This window comes from Symphalangus syndactylus, chromosome 12 (assembly GCF_028878055.3).
Source record: "Symphalangus syndactylus isolate Jambi chromosome 12, NHGRI_mSymSyn1-v2.1_pri, whole genome shotgun sequence".
In the NCBI taxonomy this organism is placed as follows: Eukaryota; Metazoa; Chordata; class Mammalia; order Primates; family Hylobatidae; genus Symphalangus; species Symphalangus syndactylus.
The window spans coordinates 99,183,029-99,196,370 of NC_072441.2; positions in this window are offsets into that span (position 1 = coordinate 99,183,029).

The following is a 13,342-nucleotide window of genomic DNA, read 5'->3' on the forward strand; positions in this document are numbered from 1 at the left end:
CTCAGGCTGCTTCCACTCATGATGGAAGGGAAAGGGGAACTGATGTGTGCAGAAATTACATGGTAAGGCAGGAAGCAGTAGAGACAGGAGGAGGCATCAGACTCTTTTTAACAACCAATTCTCACAGAACTAAGAGTGAGAACTCACTCCTGTGAGGATGACACCAGGTAGTTCATGAGAGGTCCACCCTCAAGATCCAAATACCTCCCACCAGGACCCACCTCCAACATTGGGATCAAAGGTCAACTTGAGACTTCACAGGGCCAAGCAAAGTATATCCAAATCATAGCACAGTTTTTCAGCTCCAGAATAATTATCATGTTTTCCAGTGCAAAAGTTTCCATAAAAATGATCATAGTAAAGGGCAAACAGAATTCATGCTTTCTACCAACAGTTTTTGTACTAGTTATGTACTAGGCTATATTCTAGGACCTGGAGATTTAACATGAAATTATATTAAAATAATCCCACTTTTAAGAAAGTCACATTCTATCAGGGGAAAATAGTCTATTTTAAAATACACAGGCCAAACACGGTGGCTCATGCCTATAATCCCAGCACTTTGGGAGGCTGAGACAGGCGGATCGTGAGGTCAAGAGATCAAGACCATCCTGGCCAACATGGTAAAAGCTTGTCTCTATTAAAAATACAAAAATTAGCCAGGTGTGGTGGCAGGCGCCTGTAGTCCCAGCTATTCGGTTGGCTGAGGCAGGAGAATTGCTTGAACACGGGAGGCAGAGGTTGCAGTGTGCCGAGATCGTGCCACTGCACTCCAGCCTGGCAATAGAGCAAGACTCTGTCTCAAAAAAAAAAATTAAAATTCATAGAGAAGAACATATCATGATATAGAATAATAGAAAACAAATGGCCTTAAAAGTTATCTAGTCCAGTCCTCTGGTTGTAAACCAAGGTGACCCAGGAAACATGTGAGGCCAATGGTTACCAACTCCCTTTGAGTCCCAGGTGTACTTTTTCTTAAGCTACTGAAACTATATTGCTTACAGTGTATCAGCCCCAAACCTGATGGATTTCTAGTCAATTTATCAATATTCTGAAGTTCCGTATTTTCCTAATCTCTAGTGCAGAAATCCAGCTGCAATTCCTTCTATTTTATTGCAGTAAGATCTCATTCTAAATCAGCAGAATGCTCCTTTTTGGCATCTTCAATGCTTGTTCCCACCCCACTGTGCCTTCAACCAATTCATTTCATTTCTTCTCTATCTGTCTGTCATTTTTATGCTACCCATACCCAGACTCAATATTTCAGCCTCATTCTCTCTTCCCCTGGCTTGAATCCCTACTTGCAATTTAAGGATAGGTTCTATAAAGTCTACTTTCTACATGTCTTTTGCCTCTTTCCATCTTATATTTCCCACTCTTGCAAATTAGATCTGGCTATCATTATTTCTTTAAATTTTGATACAGTATTATTTGTCTATTTTGCTTTTGCTGCCTGGTGTTTTTTTTTAATTTTTTGTTCATGTTTTGTTTTGGTTTTTTTAGAGGCAGGTTTTTGTTACATTGTCCAGGCTGGCCTGGAATCCTGGGCTCAAGCAGTCCTCCCATATGAGCCTCCCAAGTACATGGAACATACCACCCCACTCCCAGCTATCATAATTTCTTAGTCTGTTGGAATAGGCCTCTAACTGGCCAGCTAGACTTTAGTTTCCCTGTCTTAGTTTATCCTGTATACTACTGCCAGATTCATCTTCCTGAAGTGAGCTTCTAAAACACATTACACTTGCATACAATTATTTACTGGTTCTTCTTTCTCCCCACTTAAATCTCATGCAAGGGGCCTCCCAATATGACTAAAGCTACTTTTCCAGTCTTATTTGTAACTATGTTCCAGACAAACTATACTATTTAGAGTTTTCTCCCTGAATAAACCCACCTTCATGTATATATTTATGGTTATACATGAAATGTATATATAACCATAGAAAAATGCCTGAAATCCAGGTGTTTTTCAAACCCATCTTAAATCTAAATTCTTTCCTTTGGGGTCGGACTTTGTACCTGTTCCCAGGAGCATGCTGAGATCTAACTCTAGTCATGAATCTAATGGCAGCAAAGGCTGGATTGGGGTACATCTTGAGAATAGCTATCCTTTTGCAAAGCAATTGCCACCAGTGAGGTTATTACAGGATTTTTCAGCATCCTCAGACTTGGGATGGTGGGCTGCTTCCACTAGAAAGAGAAGCTCAAAATGATTCGAAGGTTTGAGATTCTCAGCTTCACTAAAAGACTTGCTGAGGCTGGGTATTCAGCATAAGTTGTCATTCTGAAACCTGCAAAATTAAAATTTGTTCTGATTTTCAGACAAGTTGAACCTTTGTTGCAAGAAATAAAATATTATTTTAAATCCACCACAGGAGCACTCTGGCTGTCTGGCATGACTTGAGCCGAGAGTTGAAAAACCTGTGCCTGTCATCTTATTTCTTAAGTGCTTCAGTGCACTCAGAAGTTACCATCCCTACCCTTGATCTTGTGGTCATTACTGTCATCATGCAGGTAAATGTAGCAGCTACTTGTCGTCTGCCCCACCCCCACCCTGCCCCACCAAGGGACTTGCTTCAGTAGGTATTTCCTCACAATCAAATACAGGTGATAATGTGGTTAATTGTGATGCCATTGCTTGCATGGATTACTGTATCACAATTCACAATTTTTAAGGAGGTCAGCACTGCATTCAAGTCCAAGGACATGACCAAACCAATCCCAATATCTTATTTTTAAGTGTCCATTTTCTTGGACCATTCCCGGCACCAACTTCTGTATCAGTTAGGGTGCTTTCAGGAAAGAGAAACCTTAAATAGTTTCAACATAGAGAATATTGATATAGTTTTGCTGTGTCCCCACCCAAATCTCATCTTGAATTCCCATGTGTTGTGGGCAGGACCCAGTGTGAGGTAATTGAATCATGGAAGCAGGTCTTTCCTGTGCTGTCCTTGTGATAGTGAATAAGTTTCATGAGATCTGATGGTTTTAAAGAGGGGAGCTTCCCTGCACAAGCTCTCTTCTCTTGTCTGCTGCCATGAGAGATGTGCCTTTCACCTTCTGCCATGATTTTGAGGCCTTCCCAGACATGTGGAACTATAAGTCCAATAAAGCTCTTTTGTAAATTGCCCAGTCTCTGGTATGTCTTTATCAGCAGTGTGAAAATGGACTAATACAAATATTTAAAAGCATTAGCAAGGTATCAGAGAGTCTTAAAGGCAAAAAGAGAACTCAAAGTGTCACACAGATAGTTTCTACAGAAGGAGTTGCCTCTCCTATGCATGAAGAGAAAACAGAAACAGGTTGGAATTATTAAAACTTAGAGGCTTAGGAGGAACTTGCAGAGCTGGAATCTCATCTCTGAAGAGGGTGCCAGCTGGCTGGTGTTGCTCTCCCTGAAGTCATGTGAAGAAACTTGTTCTAGGAGTTTGGGAACAACTATAAATCGGAACTAGCTACAGCACCAGCATGGCTGCAGAGGTGAAGACCTTTTTCTGCAACAATACTAACAGGAACAGGAAGCAACCAAGAAGGAGCAAAGGGGAATGAGGTTTGCAAAGTCCCAGCCCCAGCAACATAAAGCACAGCGTAAAAGAACATGTTCGAAGTTGAGAGAAAGTAACTTAATCAGGAAGCCTTCTTTAAATCCATCTCAAATGGGTTTAAATCCTCCTCCTTTGAGGCTTTCTTAATTTACTCTCTATATATGTGTTTTTCTCTCTCCTTAGAATCTCTACAGCAACTTAGATGCTTTTTGGTGTCACTTATATTTTGCCCTGTACTACAGTTATCCCTATAAGATCTCCTTAATATCTCCCCTCTTCATTGTCATCCTTCTCCATACACAAATACATACATATTAGAAAAAAATCAATGAATGCTGGAACAGTGTTTCATTTATTTCCATATTGCCTCTGACTTCTCAATAGCTAGTTGTTGAACTTGTTCACTGCTGAATCCCCAGTGCTTAGAACTGGACCTAGAATATAATACATCATGTATGTATGTGTGTGTGTATGTGTGTGTGAAAATAAATGATTAGTTAGTGAATAAATGTAACTGAATTGAATGTCAGTCCAGGAAGTCAGACTTGAATGACAATAGAGGATTCTGAATATGGGAATGCTTTGATTAAACAGTAACGCCATTTGAGGAAATAAAATAAAATATCTTCTTTTTACAGTGATTAACCTAATCTCAAACTTGGAAAACTTCTCAGCATCTAATTCACTGCCTTCCTTCACTCCTCGCCTTGACCATGTCAAAAGAGAGATTTAAGTGGATCCAAACCTGAAGCTGTTCCCGTAACATGACAAATGTAGAGAATGTGTTTTGCAACCAGTAGTAATAACCAAAAAGTGTATTTGACATAGACTTGCTTGAAAAGATAAACATAGCATATTATATTCAAAACAAAGGAAGAATGGCTCTTAGCATTCCTGTGGTAAGAAATAAAGTCTGTTCCAAATCCCAAGGTAACAGAGAGCCTAAAATCCCCTGGCAGATGAATTTAATCACTTTCCCGTGTTGTTAATAAGAAAACACTACAGAATGTCAGCTGGTGGAATGGGAATTTTCAGTGCTCATTCTCTCACAGTAATATCAATTTTAATAACCATCCACAACAAAAATACCTGCACAAGACCTAAGGAATCCAGGTGAGAGATTACAGCACCTGAATGGGGCAAAGAAATAAGAAAAAACACATAGAAGAGGATAGGAGGGACAGTTTCACACTACCTGCATCACCTCTCCCCCAAGCCTAGGCAACACAGTATGGAGACAGATGCCCTCCATTTAAGTAAGGAGAAGAAAATGAGTATGCAACTTTGCTCTGGACCCTATTACCAGGCCTGTCCTACTAAACCCCAGTGCCAGGTGAGTCCTCACAGACCCAGGCTCCAGGCTTAACCAGGTGTCAGGCCATATCTAATAGTCTTAGGCTGCAGGATAACTCCTGTGAACCCAGTTTTCCAGGCCTGCCTGAGATTTAAGGTCAGCAGCCCTCATGGCCCCAGAAACCAGACTGACCACTGAGAACCCAGGTTTTAGGCCCACCCCAGTACCAGGCCAGCCCCTGTGGACTTGGGCCTAAGAACTGCCCCAATGCCAGGATAGCTCCTGTAGACATAAGCTTCAAGCGCACCCCCATGGGCAGTCACTAAGCCCACCCCAGCAGACCACAGAGCCATGCTGGCCCCTGTGGATGCAAGCACCAGGACTGTCCACATGGCTGCAGTTTCAGGCCAAGCCCATTGGACCCAGGCTCCAAGTCTTTCCCCTGGACCTATGCATCAAGTTAACCTCTGTGAACCTAGGCATCAGACCTGTTCATCTGCTAACTTAGGCACCAAGCCAGCTCACCTGAGGACTTCAGTAGCAAACCTGTCATGGACCTTGCATGTCAGACTGCCAAGTCTGACTGTAAAGGGATCTCCCTGCCAAAACCTGTCTCTAACACTAAAGAGGTCCCTACTTTTTAAAATCTGCAGACAGCAGTTCAAGACCACAAGATTACAAATAATCTGGGAAATGTGACACCACCAAAGGAACAGAATAAAGCACCAGTAAACCAACACTAGAGAAATGAAGATCTACAAACTTCCCGAAAAAGAATTTAAAATAATTGCCTTAAAGAAGTCCAGTGAGCAAAAATAGAACACAGATAGGCAACTAAATGAAATCAGGGGAAAAATACACAAACGAAATGATAAGTTTAACAAAGAGAAACCATTCAAAAAACACACACAAAAAATCTGGAGCTGAAAAACACAATTACAGAACTGAAAGATTCAACAGAGAACTTCAACAGCAGACTTGATCAAGCAGAAAAAAAAAATCAGCAAACTTTAAGACAGATCAGTTGAAATTACCCAGTGAGAGAAACAGAAAAAAGAATGACAGACAGTAAAGAAAGTCTACAAGACAAATGGGAAACCATCAGGTCAACCAATATATGCATTATGGGAGCCCCACAAAGAACAAAGAAATAGAGGTAGAAAGCTTATATAAAGAAACAATGATAGCAGACTTTCCAAATCTAGAAAGGGAACTAAACATCCAAATCCATAAATCCCAAAGAATTCAGTTAGATTAAACATAAAGAGATCTTCACTGTGACACATAATCAAATTCATAAAAGTCAAAAGACAGAATTTTAAAGGCACCAAGAAAAAAGTATTCATCACATACAAGAGAACACTCATAAAATGATTAGTAGATTTCTCAGTAGAAACTTTGTAGGCAAAAATGGAATGATATACTCAACATGCTGAAAGAAAAATAAAATGCCAATCAAGAATACTATATGTGGTATGTTAGTCTGTTCTTGCATTCCTATAAAAGAATACTTGATGCTGGGTGATTTATAAAGAAAAGAGGTTTTATTTTTCACTCACAGTTCTTCAGGTTGTACAGGAAGCATAGTGCCAGCATCTGCCTTTGGTAAGGGCCTTGGGAAACTTGCAATCACGGCAGAAACTGAAGGAAAGCAAGCATGTTATGTGGCCAGAGGGGGAGCAAGAGAGAAAGAGAGGAGGTGCCACTCAGATCTTGAGTGAACTACCAGAGCAAGAACTTACTCATCACTAAGGGGATGGCAATAAGCCATTCATGAGCAATATGGCCCCATGATCCAAACATCTCCCACCAGGCCCCACTTCCAATATTGGGGATTACATTTCAACTTAAGATTTGGAGGGCACAAACACCCAAAGTACATCATTCCACCCCAGCCCCCAAATCTCATGTCCTTCTCACATTGCAAAATATAATTATCCCTTCCAATAGTCCCCAAAGTCTTAACTCATTCTAGTATTAACTTAAAAGCCCCAAGTTCCGAGTCTCAAGTCCAACGTCTTATCTGGAAATGAATCCCTTTCACCTATGAGCCCACATTTGTCTCAAGTGCACAGACTATTCTCCGGGATAGATAATATGTTAGGCTACAAAACAAGTCTTAACAAATTTAAGAATACGGAAATCATATCAAGTATCTTTACTGACCACATGGTATTAAATCAGAAATCGATGACAGAAAGAACTTTGGAAAATTTACAAATACATGTAAATTTACATTATTCAGTCATTCTCCTGAACAATGACTGGGACAAAGAAGAAATCAAAAAGAACATTTTAAAATATCTTGAGAGAAAAAAAAAATGCCAAAACTGAGAGACGCAGCAAAAGCAGTTCTAAGAGCAAAGCTTACAGTGATAAATGCCTACATTTTAAAATAAATGAAAGAAGAGACATTATAACAGATGCCTCAGAAACAAAAAAGATGATAGGGGACTATTATGAACAATTATATACCAACAAATTGAATAACCTAGAGGAAATATATGAATTCCTAGAAACATAAAACAACGCAAAATTGAGTCAAGAAGAAATAAAAAGCCTGAACAGATAAACAAAAAAATTTAAGTAGTAATTTAAAATCTTCCAATAAAGAAAAGCCCAGGACCAGGCTGGACATGGTGGCTCACGCCTGTAATCCCAGCACTTTGGGAGTCTGAGGTAGGTGGATTGCTTGAGCCCAGGAGTTTGAGACTAGCCTGGGAAACATGGTAAAACCCCATCTCTATAAAAAATACAAAATTAGCCAGGTTAGGTGGAGTGCACCGGTAGTGCCAGCTACTCAGGAGGCTGAGGTGGGAGGAATAGCTTGAGCCAGGGATGTGGAGGTTGTGGTGAGCAGAGATAGCCTCACTGAACTGCAGCCTAGGCAACAGAGCTAGACCCAGTCTCAAAAATAAAAAATAAATAAATAAAATAAAGAAAAAAAGCCCAGGAAAAGATGACTTCATAGCTAAATTCTAGAAAACATTCAAATAAATAATATCAATCCTTCTTAAACTCTTCCGAAAAATTGAACCAGAGGAAATCAAACTCATTTTATGAGGCCAGTGTTATTTTCAAAACAAAACCAGACAAGGATACTATAAGAAAAGAAAATTCTAGGCCAATATCCCTAATGAACATAGATGCAAAAATCCTCAACAAAATGCTAGCAAACTGAGTTTACAACACGTTAAAATGATTATACATTATGATCAAGTGGGATTTATCCTTGGGATAGAAGGAAGGTTTAACATATGCAAATCAGTAAATGTGGTACATCAAATTAACAAAAAGAAAGACAAAAAAGAAGATAATCTCAATTGATGCAGAGAAAGCGTTTGACAATTCAGTATCCTTTCAAGATGAAAATTCTCAACAATTACATATACAACAAATGTACCTCAATATAATAAGACCATATATGATAAGCTTACAGCTAACTTCATGCAAAATAGTAAAAAGCTGAAAGCTTTTCTTTTAAGATCAGAAACAAAACAAGAAAGCTAACTCTCACCCCTTCTATTCAATGCAGAATGGAAAGTCCTAGCCAGACAATCAAGCAAGAGAAAAAAAATCAAATCAGAAATGAAAATGGTAAATTGCCTTTATTTGCAGTTGACATCATATTTTATATAGAAAGCCCTAAAGACTTCACCAAAAACTTTTATAACTAATAAACACATTCAGTAAAGTTGCAGGATACAAAATCAACACTAAAAAATTGATTGCATTTCCATACACCAACAACAAACTATCCAAAAAAGAAATTAAGAAAGAAATTCCATTTACAATAGCATCAAAAAGAAAAAATACTTAGGAATACAATTAGCCAATAAGGTGAAAAATCTGGACATTTAAAACTATAGTCTTTAAGGAAATTGAGGAAGACATAAAAGAATGCAAAGATATTTTGTGTTAATTGAAAGAATTAATATTGTTAAAATGTCCATATAATCCAAAGCAATTTACATATTTAATGCAATCCCTTTCAAAATATAAATAGCATTTTTCACACAAATATGAAAAAACATTCCTAAAATTTATATGGAACCAAAAATATCCCAGATAGCCAAAGCAATCTTGAGTGAAAAGAACAAAGCTGGAATCATCAGACTACCTGATTTCAAAATATATTACAAAGCTATAGTATTCAAAAGAGTAATGTACTGGCACCAAAACAGACACAGACCAATGAAACAGTATAGAGAGCCAAGTAATTACCCACACATATACAACCAACTAATCTTTGACAAAAGTGCCAAGGACACACAATGAGAAAAGGATAGTTTTCTTCAATAAATAGTGTTGGAAAAAACTGGATATCCACATGCAAAAGAATGAAATTGGACCCTTAGCTCACATAATATGCAAAAATTAACTCAAAATATATTAAAGACTTAAACTGTAAGTATAACATGTATATAAAACATGAAACTATAAAACTACTGAAAAAAAAAACATAGAGACAAAGCTTTTTGAGATTTGTCTAAGCAATGATTTTTTCAGATATAACCCCAAAACCATAGGCAACAAAAGCAAAAAGAGACAAATGTGATTGCTTCAAAATAAAAGGCTTCTATACAGGAAAGGAAACAACATAGTGAAGAGACAACCTATAGAATGACAGAAAAGATTTGCAAACCATACATGTGATAAGGGGTTAATATCAAAATATATAAGAAATGTAAACATGTCAACAGCAAGGAAACAAATAACCTGATTTTAAAATGGGTAAAGGACCTGAATAAATATCTCAAAAAAATGGCCATATGAAAAAATGCTCAACATCACTAACCATCAGGAAAATGCTAATCAAAACAATGAGATATCACCTCATACCTACTAGAATGGCTATTATCAAAAAGATGAAAGATAACAAGTGTTGGTGAGGATGTGGAGTAAAGGGAATCCTTGAACGCTGTTGATGGGAATGTAAATTAGAATAGCCATTATGGAAAGGTTCCTCAAAAAAGTAGAATAGAACTACCATATGATTCTGCAATCCTACTTCTGGGTATATATCCACAGGACATGAAATCAGTAAGTCAAAGACATGTCTGCACTCCCATGTTCAATGCAAAATTATTCACAATGACCAAAATATAGAATCAACCTAAGCATTCATCAACAAATGGATAAAGAAAATGTGGCACTTAACTACAGTGGAATATTATTCAGGCTTAAAAATGGAAAACATCTTGTTGCAACAATATGGATAAACCTGACAGACATTTTGCTATGTGAAATTAACCTAGGCCCAGAAAGACAAATACCGATCATTCTCACTTACGTGCAGAATCTGAAAAAGATAAACTCACAGAAGCAAAGAGTAGTAGGGTGCTTGCCAGGGGCTTGAGGGTGGGGTAAATTGAGTAATCTTGGTCAAATGGTACAAAGTTTCAGTCATGCAGGATGAATATGTTCTGGAGATGTAATGTACAATATGGTGACTATGGTTAAAATACTGTATTGTATGCTTCAAATTTGCTAAAAGAGTAGATCTTAAACGTTCTCACTCAAAAATAATGGTAACTAAGTGAGGTGACAAATATGTTAAATAGCTTGATTATCATTTCACAATGGGGATATATATATATATATATATACACCATGTTTTGTGCCTTAAATATATACAGTTTTTATTTGTCATACACCCCACCTCATGGTTTGCATTCTGCACTCTGCTCAACTCTCTGTGTGCACTCTCTTGGGTATGTGCTCTTGCTCCCATGGTCCCTGTAGCTGACAACACTTTCCCCCCATTTCAAACCACATATTTTTCTTCATTCTTCAAGTCCTCTCTCAAACACTGATGCAAATGCAAATCTTCCTCCAGTCCCCTCCCACAGAGTAAATTTCTCACTTTTCTAGGTTTAAATAGCCCCTTTTAAGCCTTTGTTACTATGTGAATCATGGTCAAAACTGTAGCATAGTTAACAATGTATGTGTCTTCCTCCCATCTATCTGGCCTAATGCTGTGACTGATACCTATTAAATATTTGGTACATAATAATTCCTTTTCCTTTTCTTTTCTTTCTCTTAAGGGGAGGCAGCATATCTTCATAGTCCCGCCACATCTTAGTTGTATGATTGTGCCAGGTTAACCTGCTAAGCCCCAGTCTTTTTTCAGAAAAATGGCCACAGTAATATTTGCCTTATAAGGTACTTTTGAAAACAAATAACATAATGTGTCTAAAGTGCTTAGCTTAGTGCCTGGCACCCAGTGAATGCACATTCTAAAGTGATTATTTTTAGTTGTATTTTCCCCCATCATTTCCTGACTGTGAGGCACAGTCTGAAGCATTTTACATACCATGTCCCAGAGTCTACACTAGAACTTAGCTTCCTAGGAGACGGTACTCTGTCCTTTTTTTGTTGCTGCTGTATCTGTAATATTGCAAACAATGCCTGGCATGCAGTAAATGCTCGATTAATACTTGTTGAATAACCCTCTGAAGTTTCCATACTCTCTAAAGTAAGAGTATCTTCTTCGTATTCTCTAAAGTATGTCTTCTCACTATTCCCGTTTATAGGGTATTGGAAAAAACATAGCATCAAGTCATCAATTTTTGCTGGCTTAGCAAATCTGAACAGTTCAGTTTTTCATTAGTATATTGAGGATTATAATACCTGCCTCACAAGGTTAATGCAAGAAAATAAATGAAAAGCACTTTTAAATACTTGTCAGCATTCTGAAGATGTTTATTAATCTCAATCTATTCTTAATCCTGTTCTTGGAGTAGCTAGTGTGAACCACTGGGGGCTGCAAGCCTCAGTGGTATGACCTAGAGAGCCCTGAGCTATAAGGGAAAAGCATGGAACTTTAAGTACAAGGAGACACGGAAAGGCCACAAAGAGGTAGATTCCCAGTTGAGGAGGGCATAGAGGAGCTCTGGAAATGATCCCCTTTCTCCCTGGCCTTAACATATCTCTTCCTCCTGGGTCCTCCATAGTGCTCAGGGCCAGCCGGAAGAAGGTTCTCCAGTAGAGAACTGCTGGCGCTGAGGAAGAAGAACAAGACACTGTGGACAATGTTCTCCCCTTGTTTCATGATCTTGCTCACTTTGGCCTATCAAATAACTCCAGGGACTTCATCTTTTAGTTTATTAAGTACCTGGGATACCACCTTCTTATAGCTCTAAAGACACTGCCAAGCTATGAGAACGCAGTGGGAGGCAGGAGATCCACAAGGTCTGATTTTCCTGATCATTTTTGAGTAACAGGCCTTTCTGTGATCTCATTAAATCACAAACACAGTCTCAATCCAGAAAATAGATCCCATCATATGTGATAATCAAAACCTTGGACTTTACTTTCAGCTATAATCTTTTCGGTATTACCTTCAGCTGAGCCTGCAGCTAGGGGAAGCCTGAGGTCCTGGAAGGGAAGCGTGAGGCTTTTCTCCTTTATCGCCTTATGCTTGCACTCCTCCTCCCCATAATGCTGACGGAAACGTTTCTAACCCCTTCAGAAAATTATATTTTCTGTCTTTGAAAAGCTGTCATTTTACGAATCTCTTAATTTCTTAATACACTGAGGCTTATGCAGGAAATTAAGAGATTTGTAAAATGTTGAAGGGATATTAGTAATTACTTAATCCAATTTGCTTATCTTACAGGGGAGGGATCTAAATTCCTGCAAGAATTATCCCAAAATATACAGCCAAAGAGACAAATCACTGAGTTTTTAACTATTAGCTAACAGTATGAATATTTTTTAAATTTATAAGAAGGCAGAACTGGCTTTCATTTAATATCATATGTATTATACGAATTGGAAAGCTAAAAACCACATTTCTAAGACTCTCTTGCAGTTAGGGATTGGATGCAATTAGTTTTGCCAGTGAGATAGACATCTAGGCTCAGAAGGCAAAGGGAAGCAAAAGCTAAATTTTCGTGACAATGTTGATGGGCAAATGTATTCCAATAGGTGTGCTTACATCAGCTGAACTCCATGTTCCACCTTTTGGCCCCCCAGTTTGTATGTTGGAGGCATCGGCGGTGATAGAAGCAGTTTCCTGCCCTCTGGATAGTAGCTCTAGTGGTGTGACCTCACCAGTCCTGCAGCAACCTCCTAGTTCCTGCTCTTTCAGCTCTTTGACCTTTTGTAAGCACCTAATTCCCTGTATTATACACCTTTCTTCATGAAATATAGTTTTTTATCTCCTGCACTAAATCATGAGCATATGCATATAAATCATAATATGAAATCTTAAAAACAGAAGTACTTTGCTGAGGCATTAAGCATATAATCAGTCAGCAGGTCCCCAAACATCTAATTCCTGAATATCTCATATATCCTGTCTCTGTTATCCATTCCTCTGATGCTACTCTAATTTAAGTCCTCAGTCTCTCTGGCCTAGATTGTTGAAATAACATCCTGGGTTTTTGGTCTCCTTGATTCTAGTCACCATCTGGCTCTAGCCTCCATGTGAATCTGTTCTTGTCTGATGTTGTCACTTCCTTGTTCAAAATTCTCAAATGAACAACTGTAATCCAGA